Below are 24,200 nucleotides of genomic sequence, written 5' to 3'. Positions count from 1 at the left end.
CCCATGAATGGGGTAAACACGGGTATTTACCCCATTTTTTTTAGATGAGAGAGTTTAGCGCCAGGGAGATTGAGTAACTGGCCCGGAATCACGCAGCTGGTGAATTGGGGATACCGGCTCTTTGAACCAGGGCAGCCCCTGCCGGTGCTCTAAACTCCTGTGCCGTGCGTGTGTGTTTTCTTTCTTTTTTTTTTCTTCTTTTTTTCCTTTTTAAAAATTCTCCCTGTGAGAGGGAGGAAGGGGCCACTTCCCCACTCTCCTAGGAAGTGAGAAAAGTGGCCAGGGGCGGAGGGGGTGGGCCTGCAGCCAAGCCTCGCTGGAAGTTAGGAGACTCTGAGGGCTTTAATCTCCGTGCCTCCTGCTGGGACCTCATTTACTCCCTTCTCGGCTCTAGGAAGTCTTTTAATCCGGTTCAGGAAGAGCTGGTGGGGGCGGTGGTGGTTCCTTTGGAGACCCCAGAGCCAGGCTCTGCAGCTCCCAGTTCCTGGGAGACAGAGGGAACCGCTGGCATCCTCTGGGGTCCCCATTGGCTTAGAGGTACAGAGGAGGCTGTGCGAGGTCCTGCTTGCATCTCAGAGAGGAGAGAGCCCTTCTCTCTGAAAAGAGGTGTGTGTGTGTGTGTGTGTGTGTGTGTGTGGGAGGCTGGGGAGTTGCGTGGGGGCATTGAAAACCATTTGGCTAAAGGACCCTTCTAGAAAGGTCTGTGAGAATAAGGCAGGGTTGGCATTTCTTTCCCATCTCTGCCGCGCTCATAGTTAAAAAAACAAAAGACAACAACTACAAAAAAAAAAAAAAAAAAAAAAAAAAAAAAACAAAAAACCCCGAAAAGAAAAGGAATCTGTTCAGTTTGAAGCTGGCAGTTTCAGATACAAAGATGTAGACAGCTCTGATATCTCTGAGCAATGTCAAATTCTAGGGAACTCCTTACTTCTCCTTCTGAACCACTCCCTGTTCCTCAGAAGACAAACCAATTTTTATATTAATGGGTAAGAAAATACACCTCTCCTCCCACGCCCACACCTAATGTGGTGCGTTTCAGAACAGAGACAGATTGTGGTGGAGTTAACTGTGGTTTTAAATTGTCCACTCGAAGAGTCAAAGGTTGCTGGAATAATGGAAATTGATTGGAATCAACCATTCTTATTATTAAAGAAGCGGGGGAGAAAAGAAGATTCCCCTACTTCCATATTATTGAGTTTATCACTTTTTGTTGTAATTGACCCGTCAGGTCCGAGATGAGCTGGTTCTTGGACCAGTCACACTACTTGCCCTGGCCTCAGTTTCTCCTCCTGTAAACCAAGGGGAGGAGAATCCAGGCTTCTTTTCTGCCTTGTCCTTTTGGGTGTCCCCAAGCTGGTGCCAGAAACAGACTGATTGTGTAACCTGACCAGCCATACCTTGTTTGTGAGCCACAGGAGGCCTTTCTTGTTTTGCTCCATCAGAAATGCCCCCTAAACAACCCAAGGCCTTTTAGTTTTGAAAACCCAGGGCTTAGCTTCAGGAACTGCTAATTACCAAGGCTTTCCACGCAGCGAGGCTGGCAGCCTGCAGGTTGTTCTATCTTCCCACTCTCTCCTCCGAGCCTTTATACTTGGTAAGGGAAGAATGCTCCGTAATCCCTCCCAGCTTTTAATTCCATGGGGCAGAGGCGGGTCTGCAAGGGCTGCCCTGGCCTTCCTGTGTCACTAGTTTTAGGGTCCTGCTATCAGTAGAAATGACTGAGAAATGTGGGAGGTGCAGAAAGGCCAGCTCTAGGTTCCTGCCCTCAAGGAGGGGACAGTCTAGTTGATGGTGGCAGAGTGGATGTTTACAGACATTCAAGTAGGAGGCTGGGCTCTGGAGCTAGACTCCTTGGGTTGAGTCTTTCGGCTGTATGACCTTAGGCAAGTGGCTTAATCTTTCTGAGCCTCACTTTCCTCATCTGTAAAATAGGAGATGATTATAGATCTTGTCTTGCACGGTTTTTAAGAGGATAAGTTAGTTATGTGTATATAAAGCACTTAGAACAGTGCCTGGCAGGTAGTATGGCGTATAAATTTGAGTTATCATCATTAATTATTCTGTTATATGATGATGAAATAATACAGGTGATTAGGGCTATAGGAGTCTAGCTTTTAGTGAGCAGGAGTAGTCAGGGAGGGCTGCCTGGAGGAAGTGAGGTCTGAGTCAGCACTGAAAGGAGGACAAGGACCCTGAGTAAATTTCCTTTTGACTGTCTAAAACTCCGGAACCAGTGGTTTGTTATTTTGTTGTTGTTCCGGTTCTGGGGCTCTGTGGTTCCTTCAGAATCTCCCCATCTTTCCCCTCTGCCGCCTTCAGGAACTGGTTTCATCCCTCCTCATCTCCAAGGGGGGGACTGATGCTGTGTTTTATGTGTGTTTATATAAGAGTCACAGGAAGGCAAGGACAGCCCTCTTGCAGAGATACTGGATCTTTCGCGGGGGATACCACAGAGAATGTGGGAGAAAGTGCCCTGGGTTTTGACTCAGAACCTTGGATTTCAACACTGAGAAGCCCTGGCTGTGTTGGGTGCTCCGGTGTGCTCTTGGGCAGTGTTCACAGTGATAAGAGCAGTTACAGTCGTTAGCGGGTCAGAGCTGACACTGATTCCTTACTCGCCGTTCTGGGCACTGGGCACTTCGCGTGTATCAACTTATTTGATCTTTCCAGTATCCCTAGGAGGGGAGTGTTGTCACCCCGCTGACAGATGAGGAAATTGTGGTGGAGGTAGTTTAAGCGGACTGCCCTGGCTCACGCAGACAGCAGTGCCAGGATCTGGCCCCAGGCCGCCCGCCCCAGAGCTCATGTCCTCACCACCTCACAGACTGTCTCTGGCTCAGAAAGGGCTTGGACCATCATTTATCAAGGTGGCAGAACTGAGATTCGAACCCAGGTCTGGGTGACCCTGATCCTCTTCCTGTGCTTCCTCTGGCTACTTATCCCCTCTGCGGCTCCTGTTCTGTCTTCTGCACAACAGGCAGGATTCTAGAAGGGATGGAAGTGGCAGGCTACCAGGGTCTTCCTCTGCGCTCAGTGTCTGTTCATGAAGTGAGAGTTCAGTGTGGAGCTCTGGTTGCCAGCCTGCTCAGTGCCTCAGTTGCACCGTCTGTAGAACGGGAACAGTATAGCACCTGTGTCGTAGGGGGTGTTGTGAGGCTCATTCAGGCTGTTAGAACTGTTCCAGGCACAGTTTGTGCTCACTATGCTATGGTGGCTTTTCCAGGGATGTGCAGCATTGGGGGTCAGAGGAGGTTGTCTGTTTGTGGTTCACGGTCTCCTCTCCCCCACCCCCCCACTTATAGAGGAGGCTAATTGAACCTTGGGCCCACCTCCCCCTTGGTTGGATTGATTTTGGATCCCTGCCTGCAAGTGGGGAGACCTCAGGGGCAGGTGCTAACGCATCCTATGATGGATGTGCCAGCCAGGCAGTGGTGAGAAGACAGGGGAGCCTGGGTGGATGATAGAGTGACCCCTGGATGAGGGTTGGTCAGCAGGCCCCCAAAGGGCTCCCCTTGGCCGGGGGCAGAGACCTCTGTCACTCCCAGGTCCCCACAAGGTCTGCTCGATCGGCTGGACCAGGGTCCCTGAGGATCAGGGGGTGTCGGCAGAAAGCTCCCAGAATGCTTTCTGTGGTTCTGCTTTTTTGGGGTTAGGAGACCAGAGCTTCTCTTCTCATTGGAGCTCTGCTTGCCAAAACAAGAAACTGTGGTTTTGTGTTGTCACTGTTTTTTTTTTTTTTTCCTTTTAAGAGTCTTTGCTCTTAGTCTCACTTCTAGAGAGAAATGCCAGAGGTTGGGGGGGGGGTGCATTTTAAATTCTGCAGTTTCTTTATTTCTTTCTTTCTTTTAGATTTTATTTATTCATGAGAGACACACATAGAGAGAGAGAGAGAGAGAGAGAGAGAGAGGCAGAGACACAAACAGGCTCCAAGCAGGGAGCCCGATGTGGGACTCGATCCCAGGACTCCAGGATCACACCCTGGGCCATAGGCAGGCGCTAAACCGCTGAGCCACCCAGGGATCCCCAATTCTGCAGTTTCTGAAACAGAATGACCTACCAAGTGACTTTGGGGATTTTTTCACGACAGTGTGTTGCAAAAGGTAGGATGCTGAGAAGTGTATATAATACAATTCTGCTTTGGAAAAATAAGCAGTGATCATAACATACACATGTCCATCATATGTATGACATTATAGCAGCTTATGGAAAAGGACACAAGAATGTATATCTTGTGGAGAAAGGCAAGCAGGAAGATAATAAAGGAAAAAATGTACTCAGAAACCTCACTTGTAATATTGTTTTCATGTAAAATTATACGTACGTATGTGAATATATGTTACAAAACTCTGACAGAAAGAACTGTATTTCAACATGATTATTAGCGTAATGTAACAGCAGTGTTAAATAATAATTTGCTAACACTTAGAAAGTACTAAATGTTTGCAAGCCCTGTGTAAAGCATTCTCGGTGTATCAGCTCAAAAGTGCTAGGTATCCTGCTTCCCATTTTACAAATGAAACCAAGGCACAGAGAGGCCAAGTCAGTTTTGCAAGGTCACACAGCCTAAAAGAGCTGGGATTGAAACCCAGATAGTATGGCTGCATAGCCCACAATCTTTACTGCTCTTCTGAACTGCCCAAGATGATGCTGTGCTCATGACCAGAGTTTACTGCCTTTGTGCGACCTCTGGCTGCCCACGTGGACAAGAATTAAGCCCAAAGGTTCAAATTATCAGAGCTTTAGGATTCTGGAGCGCCTGGGCCAGACCACTTTGTATTGGGCCAGACATCATTAGGAAGTCAGGGAAAATCTTTTGATGATAAAAACCTCAGTGTCAGCACGAGTTGGGGTGGGGGGCATCTTTTGTGCAGGAGACACAGAGCTATGCATAGGGAAATCCGAAAAGAAATTAGATTGCCTTTCTCAGTGTGCAGGTAGCTTGGGAGCACCTGCTGTTGAATCTAAACAGCATTCTAGGCCAGGAGAATGCAGCTGTCAACAGGGCAAATGTGGCCCTTGTCCTGCGGGGAAGGATGACCCAACTGAGGTGCAACATCCTATGCATTTGAATGAGCGTGTTCTTCACATGAGCATCCCGGACGCCCATTCACTATTATTGGGTGTTTTCCTTCGTAACCATTTATCTGTTGCTTAAAAAAGAGATGGATGGAGTTGGTGTCCCAGGCCTTTGGAGACTTCAGGGCATCCCTTTCTCAGAGGGTGTCCCTCTTTATCAAAGGCCCCTGATGAGAAGACCTGTCAAGCTTGGGCCACTCCCTCGGATCTAGAAACCCACATCCTCTTTGCTTCACAGAGCCCCCACCCCCAACCCCCCTACTCCTTGCTTTTGCAAGAGTTGTATCTGAAGCGAGTCATGCCTGGCTGTAGAAGAACTTAGCGTGTCCGATTTTTGTGATTTCTTTTTTTCCAACAGCCGCCAGCTCTCTGGCTAGAATCCCGGCAGGAGGCGGGTAATCAGGGTGGCCTGGTCCTCAAACCAGTGTGCCTTGTTCCCTGGGCACAGGGTGGGGCCAGAGCTGGTTCTTGCCCCAGAGTTCTGGGGACACAGGACTTGAGAGCAAGCTGGCGGGGAAGGGGGGCTCTGAGTCTCCTTGTTTTGCAGGTGAGACCCTAGAGGGACCCCCTGCAGAAGTTCTGGTCCCTAGAGGAACATAAGCTCTGGTCAAGGGTGGTGGCCCTGCGGCCAGTCAGGGTTCCATCCTCAGAGTTCTGGGAGAGGCACTCTCAGGGTTTGTGTGTTAGCCTGGCGCAAAGGTACCTCTCAAAGAGGTTCCACAGGGGACATTTCAGCCCTAGCTGCTGGGCTGGGGCTAATCCTTCCATATTTCAACCCATGGCACTCCTGAAGTATTGGGGTGGGATCACTCTCTGGTGTAGGGGGCTGTCCTGTGCATTGCGGGATGTTTAACAGTAGCCTTGGTCTCTACCCACTAGATCCCTTAGCACCCCCTCCCTCAATTCTGATAGTCAAAAAATGTCTCCAGATATTGCCGCATGTCCCTCGGGATAGAATAACCCCTGGCTGCGAACCACTGGGCTAAACCTCCTTTGACCACTGGCTCTGCTTTCAGACCGTTTCAGGGCATGTATGTGCATGTGCAGAAACATAAGGAATCGCTGTGTGTATGTGCTTACCTGAGTGGCAGGATATGGTTGCGCTTCGTGCAGCAGGATGTCTCAGGTTCATGGTTGGGAGCACGGATTCTAGAATCCAAGCGGCCTGGGTTCGAATCCCAGCTCTGCCCCTGTGTGACCTTGGGTAAGCCCTTTTGCCTCCCAGAGCTCTGGTCTCCCCGTCTGCGGAATGGAGGTGATGGGGCCCCTGACCGGATTGCCGCGAGGAGCAGGTGCAGTCGTCCATGGGAAGAGGCTGCCGAGCGGAGCGCTGAGCCAAGGTCAGGGCCACCCCAGTACCTGCCGCAGGCTCTCCTGTTATCTGAGAGGAAGCCCTGAGGAAGAAGGGAAGTCTTCCAGCCTCTTAGCCCTGTGTAGATTTTTAAGTTTATTTTTATTTTCTTGGCTCCATGAGGACCAGGAGGGGAATCTGCTTGCCCCTCTTTTGTCTTGTGGTCAGATACTCAATCTGTGTTTACCCGCCTGGTTCCTTCCCCAGGGTGGAACTGACAGACGATCCCTTGTGTCTGGGCCAGCCGAGGCAAGGCTATTTCAGGCTGGCGGGCCGAGGGCCACCAAAGTCTGGTGGAAGCAGGTGGCCATGAGCCACCAGGATCTGGGGTCTTGTATTTTCCCCCTTGCAGGCGGGTAGTGGCTGGCTCCTGTAAGGAGCTGCTCGCTCCTTGCAGTAGCAAGGCCAGGGCCAGGCTGGGCTATGGGCAGTCGGCGCTTTCATTCATGGATTCACTTATTCATTCAACAAATGGACACTGGGCTGGGTCCTGGCGCATGGTCAGAACGAGATGGACAAGGTCTCTACCCTTGCGGAATCTTCAGACAATACAAAGAGAGATCACTTGAGAAGGTGGCAACAAGATGTAAGATAACATTCACTGAGGCCCTACTACGTGCTGAGCTAAGTGCTTTGTATGGATTATCTCTTTGAACCTTTGCAACAGTCCTTATGTCGATTTTGCAGATGGGGCAACTAAGGCCCAGTGATACTGAGTGACTTGTTTAAGTCTACTCAGCTGGGGAGTGCATGCACCAAGAAGGAAATAAAATGAGGATATGTTGGTGATGGGGATGGTGGCACCTACTTGAGATGGGTGGTCAAGGAAGGCCTGTTTGAAGAGGTGACATCTGAGCTGAGTCCTGGGGTTGAGAAGGAGCCAGCTGTAGAGAAAGTCGAGAGGAGTGTGTTCCAGGTGGTGGGGGTAGCATGTGCAAAGGCCCTGAGGCAGGACCATGCTTGGCTTGTTTGAGGAATGGCAGGAGGCCAGGATAGCGGAGTTGGGGAGATGAAGTTGATGTGGTATGGGACGCATGCATGGTGAGCACTTTGTTTTTTTTTTTTTTTTTTTAAGATTTTATTTATTCATGAGAGACACACAGAGAGAGGCAGAGACATAGGCAGAGGGAGAAGCAGGTTCCTTGTAGGGAGCCTAATGTGGGACTCGATCCCAGGACCCCAGGATCATGCCCTGACCCAAAGACAGACACTCAACCACTGAGACACCCAGGTGCTTAGCGTTTTATGTTTTATTCTTAGTGGGGTGAGGAGCCCCTGGAGGGTTTTCAGCAGGGGTGTGGCATGGTCTAACTGATGATCTGAAAATCATGCTGCATGGAGCTCCTCCCAAGATCTCAGCAGCCACCTCCTGCCTCTGGCGTGGCCACTCATCCAGGAAGGAAGAAGGGAGAACCATACCTTCCTCTCCCCAGGCAGATCCCCGGACCTTCTGGGAAGGCTACCATGTGATCCAGGGCTATTTCCATCCCCTGTCTGGGCCTCAGCCTCCATGTGAGTGCTGTGTCTGAGCTGACCACACCCGAAGAGGAGTTTGGGTCCCTGTTTATGGCCAGGGTGTAAACAGGCTGTGCGGGTGGCCGCTGGTGAGAAGACTGTTGATATATGATAGGTCTCTGCTTCCTGTGAGAGGGGAAGGCACCCCCTGTTTTCTGTTGAGGAAACTAATTTACATGATTAAAAACTGTTTGGCAGTGCCATTGCCTCTACCGACTCCTAGCCACCTTGACAACACCTTCCTGCGTGATATCAGTTTTCATCTCTGACCCGTGGTTGGGGAGGAGAACATAGTTTTCAAATCCACTTCACAGGTGAGGAAGACTGAGGCACTGAGGGTGAAGTGGCTTGCCCCAGGACACATGACCGAGAAGTGGCCAGGACTGTTGCCTGCCCTGCCCTACCGGGCCTGCCCCAGTCTCCTCCCCGTACAGCCGGAGGGGCCCAGTGAGCGCCGCTGCTCCGAGCCCTCAGAGTAGGAGCGACATCCTCAGGACGCCCCGAAAGTCTGCACCATCTGTCCCGTGGTCTACTCTTCTGTTAGTCTCTCTTCTTCTTTCTCATAGAGTTTTTTTTTTCCCCTTAATTGAGGTATGATTCATGCACCATAAACCTCACCCTTTCAAAGTGTGTGATTCAGTGGTTTTGAGTATAATTCGCAAAGTTTGTGCAATTATCGCCGCTACCTAATTCCAGGATCTCCTTTTGCTCCCACGGCCTCCCCACCAGCCCCACGTGCCCTTTCTCCTGCCTTGTGGTCTTCTCCCTGGTTCCATCTGCAGTGCTCTTCCCCGGTATCCTGGTATCCCCGTGGCTCACTGTGGCCTGTTCCCCAGGAAGTCCTTTGATGTCAAGCCTCACCTCACCGCTTCCTATCTCCTTCCCCTTCCCTGCAAGATTGTTCTCCAGCACCTGACACACTAGGTGGTTGGCTGACTTACTGTTTATTGTTTGTCTCACTCACCCCAGTGTCAGCTCCAAGAGGACAGAGCACTTCTGTCTGTCCCAATCATTTTGTCAGGCACCAAGAACAATGCCTGGCACATAGTAGGTGCTCATTAAATATTTGTTGAATGAAAAGATTTTCTCTTCCTCTGGATACATGTGTATGTTTTCTTCTATAAGAGGACATAATTGTCTAGGTTTATGTAACTGCTAACTACTTTTATGCAGACTTTTGGGGACCTGGGAATAAGACAGTCTGATGTTCCCTAACATGACCAAAGGTGGGTGTGGGCTGAGGGCCCCTGTCCACTGTGCCTGGGGATAAATCCCCACCTGTGTTTGCTTCAGGCAAGGGAGTGCATGAGTGGAAAGGGGATGAATGAGGCACAGTCTAGTTCCTGCTACTTTCTCAATGAGTGGCCTTGACTTTGGGGAGCGCGGACCCCAGGGTGGGGAGTGACTGCAGACTGGTGTCCTTGGCCTTCTGCCCTCACCACACCAGGAGGGCAGAGGGAGCTCTGTGTGGTCCCAGCCACCAGCTGACGGCTGGCCAGACTGCTGCTGGGTGGTTTTGGAGATTTATTTCCCCTTGATCACAAAGGTAATAAATACAGTGGCGGGGTATGTGTCAAAAGCACATTCCCTCGTGCCCATTCAGCTACAAGCGCTCTTTTATGGAGCCACGTATGGTAAAATATTTTGTGTGTATGTATACCTGGTGATATGTATTATGTATTTCTACATACGTGCAGAGGACCAGACACAAAACCCTGGTGTGCTGTATTTATGGGCACTTTCACACATTTTTTTTTAAAGTTAATTTCTGGGTAACTTTTTGTTTTGACAGACTCACCAAATCATTAGCTGTTGGCTACATTTGCTTTTAATTCTCCCCATTCTTTCCCCCTCTCACCTGTCTCCCCCTGCCCCGCATAGATGCCTATGTGTGCGTGCACACACGTACGTGATTGTAATTATTATGACTTTGATCCATTTGAGAATAATTGCAGACGTGATGCCCCTAAGTGATGCAGCATGTATCTCTTAAGAACACAGACATTCAGGGATCCCCGGGTGGCTCAGTGGTTTGGTGCCTTCCTTCGGCCCAGGGCATGATCCTGGAGAGCCGGGATCTAGTTCCGTGTCGGGCTTCCTGTGGGGAGCCTGCTTCTTCCTCTGCCTATGTCTCTGCCTCTCTGTCTCTCATGAATAAATAAATAAAATCTTAAAAAAAAAAAAAAAGAATACAGACTTTCGGGGCTCCTGGATGGCTCAGTGGGTTGAGCGCCTGCCTTCAGCTCAGGTCATGATCCTGGTGTCCTGGGATCGAGTCCTGCATTGGGCTTCCTGCATGGAGCCTGCTTCTCCCTCTGCTTGTGTTTCTGCCTCTCTCTATCTGTGTCTCTCATGAATAAATAAATAAAATCTTTAAAAAAAAGAACAAACACAGACAATCTCTTAATGTAACCACAATATAGTGAACAAAATCAGGGAAGTTAACATCAATAGTAACTTATACAATCTGTCATCTATATTCAGATTTCACCCATTTCCCCCAAAATGCCCTTTATACCTGGTCCCCCTCCCCTGCCATTCCCATTCCAGGGTTTAGTCCTACCTAGACCATGTCCCTTTGGTGACTTTGACCCCTTGTGTGGCTAAGTAGAAACTCTTTGCTAACATGGCGCTCTGCCAATGCTTGTCCTTGGCCACCACTTCCCAGCTCTGTGATCTTGGGTGGCTGACTTTTGGGCCTCAGTTTACTTAGCAGTAAAATGGGGACATTGCTGTTCCTACCTGATAGGCTTGTATCTTCCTACACATTTCATCGAGCACCTGTTGGGCATCTGGGCCTGCTGTGGATGCCGGGGGTACCGCCATCCAGGCAGGCAAAGCTGCGCTCCCCTGGCTGCTGAGGAGAAAGGATTCACCAGGCATGGTGCTGGCTCCCAGGGACGCTCGCCGTGTGTTGGCCATCTTTGCTGCCCTCACACTCACATTGGGAAATAAGTACCCTTCCAGACAGTCAGTGTCACCTTTTGTTACATTTCCTCCTTATTCTTTGCATTTGTTTTAGCCTGGGAGCAACCCCACTGCACATACGGTGTCTTTCTTCTCTGGGCCCTTCTGGGGGATTCCTCCCAAGTTTGCACCAACACATCTTCATTACCGAGTCTTTGGTGGCTTTGTAACGAAATGTGGGGACTTTGTAATGAAACATGGGCTCCCCGCTGCCTAGATTGGATCCTGGCTGCTTAGTGGCAGTGTCATCGAGGGCCATCTGCTTCACCCGTGCATGCCTCAGTGTCCTCTCTCCTGAAATAGTGCCACCTCCTTGGTCAGCGGGTGAATGAGACGAGGTAACATCTGTAAAGCTTGCATAACACTGCCCGGCACCTGGTAGGTAGGTGCTTCATGTGTATTAGCTAGACTCTAGTCATTCTACTGATATAACATGAAATATTACGTGAATGCAGTTATTATTATTTTATTTTTTAAAAAATATTTATTTATTTAGGAGAGAGAGCGAGCATGAGTAGGAGGGACAGAGAGAGGGAGAGAGAATACCAAGCAGACTCCATGGTGAGCGTGGAGCCTGACGCGGAGCTCGATTTCATGACCTTGAGATCACGACCTGAGCCAAAACCGAGAGTCAGACACTTAACTGACTGTGCCACTCAGGTGCTTCTATTATTATTATTACTTAAACATTCATCTTAGATTGAGAGCTTACATGGTTTCCAGTTTTTCAAAGTGGCAGACCATGTGCATCGTCTTTGTTCAAGCTGCCAGTTCTCTCATCCATTCAGTAACTGAGGGCTGAAGAAGCCTTGGTTCAAACCTTTTGGTTTTTGCTAACCCAAAGAAGTCACTGGCAGCTAGAGTTCTAGAATCAGACTGTAAGAGCTGGAAGAGACCAAGACATCATCTCACTCATTCGTCTCATTTTCCAGAAGGAGAAACTGAGACCCAGAGCTTTTCTGAGCCTGACTTGGCCCAGGTTCACCAGGTGAGCTTGTGGCTGAGATGGAATTTGAATGCAGGTTTCCTGGCTCCTGTCCTATGATTCTTCTGCTTTTGTCCAACAGCTAAGACACCTTGGAGGATAGCGGAGGCTTAAGTTGTGTTCAGATGAGTCGAGGGCTCCTGCGTGCCCACAGGATTCCATGGGATCACTCTCAGACTCTGACTTTAGTTACCATAAGTGGGATGTGTGTGTATGTGTGTGTGTGTATATTGGGGTGGGGAGGTCCTTGCTGTGGGCCCAGGTCCTGTGCTAGCTGTTGAGGACACAGATGTGATGAGAGCAGAGCTGCTTAATCTCATTCATGGTCCATGGGTCCATAGAACCTTGGGTTTGCAGCTGGAGATCCTCATGCCGCATCAGACCCGTAAGTCAATTTTGTTAGGCCTGGACAGTGTTTGAAAGATTTTTGTTAGATGCCAACATTGAAAAAAAAATAAGATATTTCATACAAGAATCTGTATTTCTGGCTTTTTAATCAGAAAAATCTATCCACACCAAGTTAATATTCCTATAGGGAGGGCTTGGCTGGAGCTGAATGGCAGCTGTTCCCTTCAGACAGGGAGTGTAATCTTCACTTTGCCACACTCCCTACTCTTCCCTGATGTCCCTGAAATTGAAACCAAATGGTGGTTGCCAATTATCTTTATGCTTGCCCTGCTGGTTTATTTTATTTATTTATTTATTAAAATATTTTATTTATTCATTCATGAGAGACACAGAGAGAGAAAGGCAGAGACACAGGCAGAGAGAGAAGCAGGCTCCATGCAGGGAGCCTGATGTGGGACTTGATCCTGGGGACTCCAGGATCATGCCCTGGGCCAAAGGCAGGTGCTAAACCACTGAGCCACCCAGGGATCCTCATGCCCTTCTGGTTTAAAAAAATTTTTAAAAAAAATGTAGAGTTCAAAGGACAATGGAATATTTCTTCTAACCTTTGTTTCTATCAAACGGGAAACCGAAAGCTAAAGAAGGTCATGTGTTCTAAGAAAAGTAGGATGCTGCAGATTTCTCTTTGGAAGAAAGATGTGTTTAATAAGTAAACATGTGTCCGACTTGCAAAAATGTGCTCTTCTGAGGATGTCACTTGCGTTGCCATTATGAAGGACACCGTCCAGCTCTACCACCTTACTTGTCGGGTCCCTGTAGGCAGTTGGGCTTGAGATGAGTGTTCCAGTGTGTGGGTGTCCCTCTGGTCCTGTGAGGTGAGCAGACGGGGTGAAGGAGGTTCTCCCCTAGAAAAGGTGATTCCTTCACCCCGGTTTCCACCTCCTGGGGCCTGCCTGCCACCAGTCGCTCTTCCTTTTTGCAATGTCAGGTCTTGAACTGGAGATTCCCACATTCGTCTGCCCTACTTCCCGAATCTTGATCTGTGCTTATGCTCCTTTGGGAGGTCCTGGGGTGCAGACCCCAGAAAGGAAGCTCCTCTTGGACTGCAGGGCCTGGATACCACCCCTGTCAGGCTCTGCATGGGCAGCCCAGCAGTGCCCACTCCCCTGTCTCCATTCTTCTCCATCTCGGTTTTGAGAGAATAACAACAAGAACCAGAACTAGAACAATAAGAGTATTGCTGTTGCAGAAGAGAGCAGAACCTGATTGCCAGCAGTGCTTGGTGGCAAGTGACGGGAGGCCCAGCTCAAACTGCCTTAGCAAAAATGGGAATTGCTTGGCTGGTGTCTGGGGAGGATCCGTCCAGTGTTCTGGAGTGGGCTCTGACACATGCCCTGGGTCATGTGACTGTCCCTGACAGGGGTCACTGAGACTTGGGAGTGGCCAGGGGCCCACCTGTGCCACATGGCAGCGAGGGAGCATTAAGTCCAGGGAGGAAGACCCCAGGTACTGGTGCAGGGTCCATGTGTATGAGGTGGTGTGCTCAGTGGACGTGTCTCAAGCAGTATGGCTTCCCAGGAACCCAATAGGGAAGGTGGCCTATGTTGCCTATTTTATACACGAAACAGAGGTTAAAAAGGTTCAGCAGCCTGCCCAGAGTCACACAGCATCCTTTTCTCTTCCGGCAGACCCTGCTGGATACATTTTGTCTTCTGCAAGGTCACACAGCCTGAGTTCAAATCCAGGCTCTGCCCCTTTTAGGTATTGTTACCCGAGGAAAATGACTTAACTTCTGTCTTGGGAGAAGAACATTCCAGGCACAGGGAGCAGCAAGTGCAAAGGCCCTGGGGCAGGAACATATTTCAGGAAAGAGGCCAGAGTAGCGAGAGCAGAGTGAGCCAGGTACAGAGTGATTTGGAGGGGAAGTCAAGGAGCAGCAGGGGGAGTGAGGAGGCCGTGGCCAGGTTGTGCAAGGCCTTGTGGGCCACTGTCAGGATTTTGTATTTCACTTTGAGTGACGTGGGGGCTCCTGGAAATTTTGGATGGAGGAGGGACAGAATCTGCCTTAGTTTTCTCAGTACCCCTTTGGCTGCCAGTGGAGAACGGACTTAAAGAGGGATAGGGTGGAGGCAGAGGGAGGAGGCTGCTGTGGTACCCCGGGTAGAGCAACATGGCAGCTGGGGCCTGGGCTGTTCTGTGGGTGGTTAGAAGTCAGTTGCCTCTTCTCTGTGCTCTTGTGTTATTTATTAGTTGTGTGACCTTAGGTCCTGGCTTTATCCCATTGAGCCGTGGTCTTCTCCTCTGTAAAATGGGGTTAATGGTGTTTCCTCTCTTATCAGGCTGTGGGGATGAATTATATGAGGTGATGAATGTAAAGTGCTTCCTGGAGTGCCCGGCACGTCATACGCGCTCAGTAAATATTTGTGGAATGAACCAGCGAGCGAAGGATGGGGAATTTGGGGCTGCTCCAGCTCTGCCCAAAGCGTCTACCCCTAAGGTCAGCCCCAGAGTGGGAAGCATCCTGTTCTCCCCCCAACTCTACTCTCCTCCTCCGCACACAAGGAGATTTGAATGAACAGAATCCAGAATGTTCTGGCAGCAGTCGCTCCTGCTTTCCTAGTGACAAAGGCATCTTTGTTACGTCTGGGTGTGAAATCCATTTCAGAAGTGAGGATAGTGTAGGCCCAGGAGTGTGCTTGTGAGGATGGGGAGGGGCTTGGGAGGGAGGCATCTCAGGGCCCAGTAGATGGACAACCTGCCTCCTGACAATCCTCTGTCCTCATTTGGGTCCAGAATGCTCTTGGATTGGTATTATTTTGTGGAATGAGAGCTATGTGGGCATTTCTGCTGAGTAACTAACCAGTCAACATTACCTTTGGTAGCATTAGCGCTCTCACTCTTGTACACGCAAAGTGATAATACCCAGTGCTGGCGCGGCTGCTGGGAAACAGGCAGTTCCATATGATGCTGGTGGGAATGTTGATGACTGGTATCTTTTGGGAAAAATAGTCTGGCGGTGGCTTTAGAAATAGACAAAAAATCCACAGATACCCTTTAATTCAGTTCGGTTGGGACTCTCCCCGCAGAACCAAGAAAAAAGTACGTAGAGACGTAAGTTACAAAAATACTTATTTCAGTTTTGTTAATAGATGGCCAGAAAAAAGGGGGCAGGGAAGCCACATCAACAGAGAAAATCCTGACTAAGATTGTTGTTCATCCATGTGTCGGGATATCAGGCAGCTGTTCAGAAGAATGAGCTTGATCTCTGGACAGGAAGGGCTGTACATGCTGTACTGTTAAGCAAGAAAGGTTAAGTTGTGAGTCAAATGTAGAGTGTGATCCCAGTTTTGTAGGAAAAACATGTACAACAAGACTGTCTCAGTGGGTGTTTGTGAACGTGGAGAAACAGTAGCCCGCACACCCGAATATTAACCTTGGTCGTCTTGGGCTGATAATGAGGAGGGATGCGGAGAAGATATTTTATACATATTTGTATTTTTTTTTTTTTTTTTGGTTTGCATTGCTTCACCAGTTATAATTAACACATTATTTCTCAATTTAAGATAAACTAATAATTAAAAAAAAGATAATTACTGGCGTCTTACCCACTGTGTGGTAGACCTCTGTGTATGTACTATTGGGTCAAAGACTTCCTCTTGTGGTGCCTGGAGAATCAGGATAGTGGGGTGGTTGAGGGCCCTTAAAAGTTAAAGCCAGGCCTCGGGTTTAACAAATGGATGGAGGTCTTTCCCTTTATGGAGCTGACATGCGGGCCGGCCTAGAACCATACCTGGGACCGCGGTTCTCAAAGGAGGGAAGTTTTTGCCCTCTGCCCCCACAGGGGACGCTTGGCTGTCCTACCTGGGGAGGCAGGGTGCTGCTGGCCTCTAGTGGGTAGGAGCCGGGGCTGTCGCTAACTGTCCTGCAGGGTCCATGGCAGCCCTCACAGCAACGACCTGAGCCTAAATGTCAGTGGGGCCACGGTCAGGAATCTGGGTTAGATCAGCGTCTGGCACAGAATAAGGGCTCAGCAGGTAACTAGCCAGTCTGACGCAATGATGACACCGTGTCTCCACTGGCCACCCATCTCCCAGGCAGGGCAGTCAAGGCCTAGGGAGGTGCCTCTGCTGAGGCTCAGGTGTCCCTGGGCTCGGGGCCGGCCTGCAGGTCCAGGGAGAGGGGAGACCCTGACCCGGGAAGACTGTTGAGATCCAGTCTTGAGTTTGGTGCTGGCTGCTCCTCCCGCCCCTCAGCTTGGTGCCAGCGCTGTCCTCCTCGTCTGCAGTCGCTGTGCCGCCTTGGGCCAAGACGTGTTCTCAGCCCCTTCCCGTGTGCCAGGCCTTTGTCACGTCCTCCACGCTGGCAGCCGTGGAAGGCGGGGTGGAGGCAGGGTGGGGGGTGGTCTCTCCATTTCTGTCCGTGAAAAGCTGGGTTTCGCAGCAGCTCGTCCTGTCTGCGGCTGGGGGCCCGGGCCGCGTGGCTTTGCCAGCCGAGTTGGCCCTAGACCACCTTTGCGCCCCTTCGTCTCTCTGTGAGCCTCAGTTTCTCAGCGGGGCAGTGGAGCGGGGTGGGGAGCTGATCCCTGCCCTACAGGCCTCTCCCAGGAGGAGGGAGCTGATGGAGGTGGAACCGCCCTGCCCGCAGCAGCTCATTTCAGAAGGAGCTGATGTCACTGTGACCCCTGATGGCTCCTTCCCCAGCTCACGGTCAGGGTGCTGGTGGGAGTGGGAGCCCAGTGGCGGGGAGATGGAGTGACTCGCTCCTTCTCTTCCTCCATCTTTTCTCATCCTTCGTGGTTGAGGTCCTCTTGTTCAATCACGGTAAATGCCGTCCCTTTGGTGACGTTTCCCGAAGGCCTGTTTCCTGTGCTGACCTCTGCCCTGACCTCCCGGCATCTGTATCCAGATGACAACCGGACATCTCTGCTTGGGTGTCTGGTGGGCATCACAGACTCTGTTTCCTCTAGCTCACCCCGTTGAGGGGCCCCTGTCTCATGAGTGGCTCCTCTGGCCTCCCGCTTACTCAGGCACATCCTTGGGGCCATCTTGACTCTGCTCTTCCCCTTTTATCCTACATCAGGAAATCCCTTTTGCTCCACCTTCAATAACTACCCAGAATCCAGCCACTCCTCACCCCTCAAAACAGCCACCTTGGTGTCTGCCACCTTTGGCTGGGACTGGTGCAGTCACGTCCTCCCTGGCCCCCTCTGCTATTACCCCTGACAGGTGGTTCTGCATGCACATCCTGTGTAAGTCACATCACATTCCTCCTCTGCCTAAGACCCTCCCGTGGCTCCCATCTCACTCAGTATAAAAGCCTTTGCCCTGAAGATACCCTAGGTGGCCCTTCAATATCTCGTCTTTCCACTCCCCACGTTTACTTCTACCTTATCTCCAAACATACCTAACACAGTCCAGCCCCAGGGCCTTTGCACTTGCTGTCTGCTTGGTCTAGAGCAGCTCTTGCATATTCCTGTAGTTTGTTACCTCTTTAGGTCTCTGCTCAGATATCTCACTTTCTCAATGCAGCCTTCCCTGACCTCCCCATCTAAAAATTCCACCTCTTCCCCATGCTCCCTTTCCCTTCTCTATTGCATTTATATTTTTCTTACTTGTTTGATTATTATCTACACTCCACTCACTCAAATTTGATCTCTAGAGGGCAGGAACTCTTAGCTCTCTTGTTCCATTTATTCCCAGACCTAAAACAGTACCTGACACCTAGTGGATACTTGGTAAATATTTGTAGAGTGAAGGGAGGAAGAACATTCAGTGTTCCTTATCTCCTGAGATTATGTTATATATCCAGATTTCTGATATAGAATACCAGGATCAGAGCTAAATCAAACAATGGTGTGTGTCCTTAAGGAGCTCCAGTCCAGTAAGGAGAGAATGGACATGTAGGTAATGACAATGCAGGGTGATAAGTGCTTTAACAGATATATCAAGATATATGAGTCAGGACTCTTTGGATTGTAAATGACAGAACCTCCAATTCAAAGGGTCCCAAGTTAAAAAAAAAAAAAAGACTTTTATGGGTTCACTTAGGAGGAACAGCTTCAGGCATAGTTGGATCCAGGTGCTCTGTGGCTTCTCCCTTAGGTCATATGCCCATCCATGAACCAAGGATTGCCCATTGAGGGGCCCAGAGCTCTGACTGGTCAGGCCTGGGTCCTGTGTTTGTCACAGGATGGAGATGGGGCTCAGCTTCTCCATAACCACATGTACCAAGATTGGACCTCAGGACTTGGCTTTCAGGAGGTCAGATTTCTGGGAGCTGCTGCAAAGGTGGATTTTATGTATATTTTCAGTGGTTTTTGGGGTGTGTGGCCTTGTCTCTTGCAGGTGGTTAGGAGTGGATTGGGCTGCTGCAGGTTTTTGGTGACAGGTGGCCCCCTGCCTCTCTCCACACACACCTCCTTTGCCCCGTCGCCCCGTACTTTATAAATATTCCTGGCTCTCTGCCTCTCCACCATCCTCCCTTGCCTGTATCACAAAGGGGCTCCAGATGGTGTGGCTCTCGGGGAGTCTGCCACACAAATCTGCCAGGTTCCTAGCCCCCTCCCCCGCCCCTCCCGCATATGCTGACTGTGGGCTTCTCAGATCCTGTTTCAGGCCTGCGGGAGGAAAGATGCTCAGGATCCCTGGATGGGCCTGGGGCTCTTTCTAACCCTGATCCCGGGAATCCATGTTTTACACACGGGTGGCTTCATAGACCTACTTGGGCCTTTGGGTTTCCCAGGGACACCCCGCACCAGACTGGCCTGCTGTTACCCACCCGTCCTGAGTCTAAACCAGGATATCTCAAATTTTACTATATATTCATACCATCTGGGGACCTAATTAAAGTACAGATTCTGGGTCAGCAGGTCTGGGGGAGAGGGGCCTGGGAAGCTACATTTCTAATGAGGTCCCAGGAGATGGGAGGCGCATGCTGCTGGTCTGGGTATCACGCTCCCAGTGGCGGGGGTCCACGGTACCTTCTCAGGAAAGCTCTCCATGGCTTGTCCCCTCCCTGTGCCCTCGCCCAGCTCGGATCCCCCTTTGCTAGCTCTCAGGCCTGCCTGTCTTCTTTCAGAGCCCTCGTCACAGAGGGAATGGGTGATTCACACACCACGTTAGACACACTTTAAGCTTCGGGAATCTTGTTTTCTGCTGTCTTTGTACTGTCAGCAAATATCATTTAAAGTCTTGCTATTACCCCAGCCAGGCACTGGGGAAGCAGCAGTGAACAAGACAGAAAATCCCTGCTCTCATAGATCTGACATTTAAGTGGGAGGAGGTGGACAGTAAACAAATACGGAAAACACTACAAGGGACAAGCCTTGTGAATGTGGCAGTGCAGGGATATGAATTAGAGTGTTGGGGGCTGTTCTGGATCTGACGATCAGGGCAGGCCTGTCTGATGAGGTAGGTGACTTGAAATGGGACCTGAATGCTGGGAAGCCACCCCTGGTAAGAAAAGCAGGAGGCACTCTGTTCCAGGCGGAAAGAACCACCTGTGCAAAGAAGGACTTGAGGCAGGGATGAGTTTGGCGAGTTTCAGGATGAGGCAGGAGGCCAGTGTGACCAGGATGGAGTGAGTGATGGGAGAGTGGGTGGAAGAGATCTAAGCAGCAGAGTGGGAGGCCCCTCACACAAGGGCCAAAGTGAGGACCTGGAGGGTTTCAGGCCAGGGAGTCTGTAGTGGGTGACTTACCCCTTAGAAGAATCCCTTTGGCTGCCGTGGGGAAAGTAGTCTGGGGTTGGGGAGTCGGAGAGAGGAGTGGTGGGTTCAGGATATGAGTAAGAGCCAGTTTCCATGGAGCTGAAACTGTGCCCTTGGCTTTCGTGTACTCAAGGGCCACACTTCATTGGGTTCCATTAAAGGATAGTTTTAGGACCCTGCTGGGTGCTGCCTCGTGGCTGCTCTGGCCTTGCTTCTGAGGAAGTGGCTGATGCAGGGGATGCAGGTCTTGGGGGTCCCCTTCTCAGAGCTTGTTCTTGAGCGGGAGAGCCCGGCTGGCTGGGCCTGGCTTCTCATAATTAGGCCTTTGACGTCACCTGCCCATACAAGCCTGCAGAGCTGCTGAAAGAGGGGATGTGCCTGGCCCCGCTTCCATGGTTTCCATGAAAGACTGCATTGCTCATGATACTAATAAATACCAACACCATGACTGCTGATGGCCCCGCTAAAGGTGGCCGATGCTTATTGAGGGCTTCCTTTGTGCCAGCTCGACTGTTCTGAGCCCGGGGGTGGGGGGACCCTGGGGGAGGAGCTCGACTGTGTCCCCAGCCCTGCGGTGGGGGGACCCCGTGGGAGGAGCTTGACTGTGTCCCAAGCCCTGCAGTGGGACCCCGTGGGATGCTCACCGTAATCCTAATCTTGTGAGAGGGTCCTCGTTATCCCCTTTGTGCGGTAGGAGCCCCGAGGCTGGGAGGGGGCAGGGCCTTGCCCAGAGACCACCCAGCTAGTACAGGGAGATGTTAACATTTTAGAAATCCCCGAACTAGTTGCATCCACCGCAGTTTGGTTGCAAGTCATGTATGTGCCGCGTGGGTCTCCCACGGGTGAATGTTCACAGTGCATCGTGGTTCCTGGCGCCCTGTGGTGGCTCCGAGAACCTTAGGACATGAAGAGTGGGTCACTACTGCCATCCGAGGGCCTGGGCTCCCTCTACCTGATGCTGACCGTGGGCAGGGTGTACAGCCTCCATGGTCCTCAGTTTCCTTGTCTGTGAAGGGGGGTGGGGGGGAGAAGGGGACAAAAGCCCCGTATGTGACAGGACCCTGTGGTGAGCATCCCCTGAAGAACGTGCTTCAGGCGTTTGCTCAGAGCCTGGCAGTTGGAAGAGCTCAGTGGTTGTTAGTGGCGATTACTGTTATTCTTGTTGTCTTTGTTATTGGCAGGTGGAGTGGTAAACTGAGTGACCAACTGCCCTGATTTGTTTAGGACTGTCTTGGGTTTCAAAACTAAGAGTTCCACACCCAGGAAACCCCTCCATCCTAGGTAAACTGGGACGGGGGCGGGGGTCACCCCTCTGATAAAGTACTTCTAGGTAGGTTTAGGCCCTGGCGTCAGCTAAGTCTAGATTTGAATTCAGCTCTTCCCCTTCCCACTGTGTGACCTGGAGCACGTTACTTATCCACTCTGTCGTCAGTTTCCCTATCTGCTCCTTGGGGTGTGATTGTAGTACCTGCCTCAGTGGTTTTTTCACTTTTTGTGAAATTTGACTGAGATCCTGAATATGAAAGGGGTGGCACAGTGTTGTATTTAAATTGTCTGAGAGGCCCTAGGGGACTCTGGGGAGAAACCGGGATGTTTGGAAGGCTGGGCCTGGGGCCTCGCGGGTCCTCCCCTCCCCCACAGCTGGCCTGGAGTCTGGCTGGCTCCCTCCACCACCACATCAAAGCTCCCCGAGGCCGCCTTTATGGCAGGATCGGCCAGGCCCGGTGCAAAGGCAGATTACAGCAAGATCCTATCTGGATGTGGGGTTGCCCTGGCTGGGGACCCTTCTTCCGGCAGCCCCTGCTCCTCCCACACAGCCCAGAGCACTGGCTGATGTTTTCTTGGGTCTCCACCTAGCCAGCCCCTTGCTGGTCCTCTTGAGGCTGGACAGAAGCCCACACACCAGTGGGACCCTCACAGGCTGGTCAGCATCTCTAAATGGGGCCATTAGATCCTCCTCGTGGGCCCATGGGAGGGTCCCCCAAGTTGGGCTGTATTAACAAAAATCACGTAGGACGAAACCAGATCTCTGGAGGATGGCGTTTGAAATATTTTACTTTGAACCAGCTAATGCGTTGAACACACACAGGGGCTTATGGAGCTTGCTCTTTATTCTTAAGGAAACCGTGGACAGGGTGCGCAGGTGGACACGGCCTCAGAAGGGCATTTCAAAGGACTTCCTCTTTCAGTTCTGTCTTGGGGTCCTCATGGGGGGGGGCAGCTCCCCTGGTGATTGTGAGAGATCTCTGTGCGGCGAGAGATCTCTGTGTGGCAAGCCCCGGCCACTCCCCGCCCAGGGTGCGGGGTTGTCTTTTGAGAATCAAAGTGGGAGAAAATACGCGGGCACTCAAGAAATGTGTGCTGTTTCTTTTAAATTAAAATGAAAATTTTGTTTCTGGTTCCAGATTTAAGTCAGGGTCTTGCCAACATCCAAAAAGATTTCAACTTATTCCCATTTGGAGGACCAGATACATAGCTCACCACAACCTAATTTAGTCACATGATAGTAACTATTGTAGATAAATTTTATTTATTTATTTAAAGATTTTATTTATTTGACACACAGAGAGAGAGAGAGAGAGAGAGAGAGAGCTTGAGCACTCACAAGCAGGGGGAGTAGCAGGGAGAGGGAGAAGCAGACTCCCTACCAAGCAGGGAGCCTGATGTGGAGCCTGACCCCAGGACCCTGGGATCACGACTCAAGTGAAGGCCAATGCTTAACCGACTGAGCCACCCAGGCGCCCCTGTAGTAGATAAATTTTATTGAGCGCTTATGATGCCCAGAACCTTTAGGTCCTTGCTGCCCTCCGGGTGTACTCCAGGGGCCAGCTGTGTGGATGTGGGAGCTACGGCCTAGCCCAGGTCTGATGGATCAGAATCTGCTTTTTCATTCTGTTTGTGCCAGTGGATCACAAGCACACTGCAGTTTGAGGAATGTTACTTTGGGTGGTGTTTATTCTTTCAGTCCCTACAACTACCCTGTGAGGTAGGGCTCCTTCTTTTTTTTTTTTTTTTTAAAGATTTATTTATTTATTTATGATAGACAGAGAGAGAGAGAGAGAGGCAGAGACACAGGAGGAGGGAGAAGCAGGCTCCATGCAGGGAGCCCGATGCGGGACTCGATCCCGGGACTCCAGGATCGTGCCCTGGGCCAAAAGCAGGCGCCAAACCGCTGAGCCACCCAGGGATCCCGTGGATCCCGGGCTCCTTCTTAAAAAAGAAGAAACTGAGGCACAGAGAGGCACCCATGGTTAGTAGTGTTTATGAGGAGGTAGCCAGTGCTCACATCCAGGCTACCTGGCCCCAGAGCCCTGTTCTTGGGCACATGTTGTACCACTCAGTGGTATGCCTGCTAAGAACATGAAAACGGAGTGGGTGATTCTGATTGGGGTAGGGTCAGCCTCTGTGGCTCCCCGATTGAGTTGATCTTCAGAGAGGAGAAAGCCTTTGGCAGCAGAGGAACGGGCCTGCTCAGTGCCCAGAGTGCTGCTCCATGTGCCAGTCCCTGCCCAGCACCTGGTGGGAGGCCCTTGCTCTGCCCCAGCCTCAGGAGTCGTGTGGGATCCACCTTCCTCGTGCTGTTTGGGAGCCGGGGGGGAAACAGGGAGATCTTGACTGGTGGCCCAGGAGCTGGTCCGGAGCACCTGCTTACTGGGACACAGGATGGGCCAGCTCTTGAGTTAGATATTGTTTAGGAAGGATAGGAGCAACTTTTCATTAATTAATCAAGTCGCTAATCCTTACTGAGGTGGTGAGGAGATTCTGTCTTTGATTGGGTGCTCAGGAAAGGCCTGATCTCGGAGCTAAGCCGCAGGTAATGAGCAGGAGAGCTGGTGTCTGACAGTTTGAGGTGAGGGCTCCAGGAGGAGGTGACTTTGAAGAACAGTAGGTGCTGGAGTAGAGGGAGGGAAGGGCAGGAGGTGAGGAGGGTAATGGGCACATCGTACAGGGGCGGGCAGGTGAAGGTGAGGAACTGGCACTTCCTCCTGTTTTTTTTTTTTTTTTAAATTTTATTTATTTATGATAGTCACAGAGAGAGACAGAGAGGCAGAGACATAGGCAGAGGGAGAAGCAGGCTCCATGCAGGGAGCTCGACGTGGGATTCGATCCCGGGTCTCCAGGATCGCGCCCTGGGCCAAAGGCAGGCGCCAAACCGCTGCGCCACCCAGGGATCCCCTACCTCCTGGTTTAGCTGGCGGCCATGGAGGGCTGTAAGCAGGGCAGAGGAGTGGTCTGATTTACTTACTTACT

The 24,200-nt window shown here is 50.9% G+C and overlaps 1 protein-coding gene across 1 annotated transcript in view; it reads left to right on the top strand.

The window, feature by feature from the left end:
• The window catches only part of PREX1 (phosphatidylinositol-3,4,5-trisphosphate dependent Rac exchange factor 1), a 178,484-nt gene that overhangs the window by 865 nt on the left and 153,419 nt on the right, over positions 1-24,200 (top strand). The gene's annotated exons all lie outside the window — the stretch shown is intronic.

The sequence above is a fragment of the Canis lupus genome, chromosome 26 (genome assembly GCF_048164855.1).
Source record: "Canis lupus baileyi chromosome 26, mCanLup2.hap1, whole genome shotgun sequence".
Classification (NCBI taxonomy): domain Eukaryota; kingdom Metazoa; phylum Chordata; class Mammalia; order Carnivora; family Canidae; genus Canis; species Canis lupus.
Note: the sequence above shows the minus strand (reverse complement) of the source record. Positions and strands in the feature narration are given on the sequence as shown.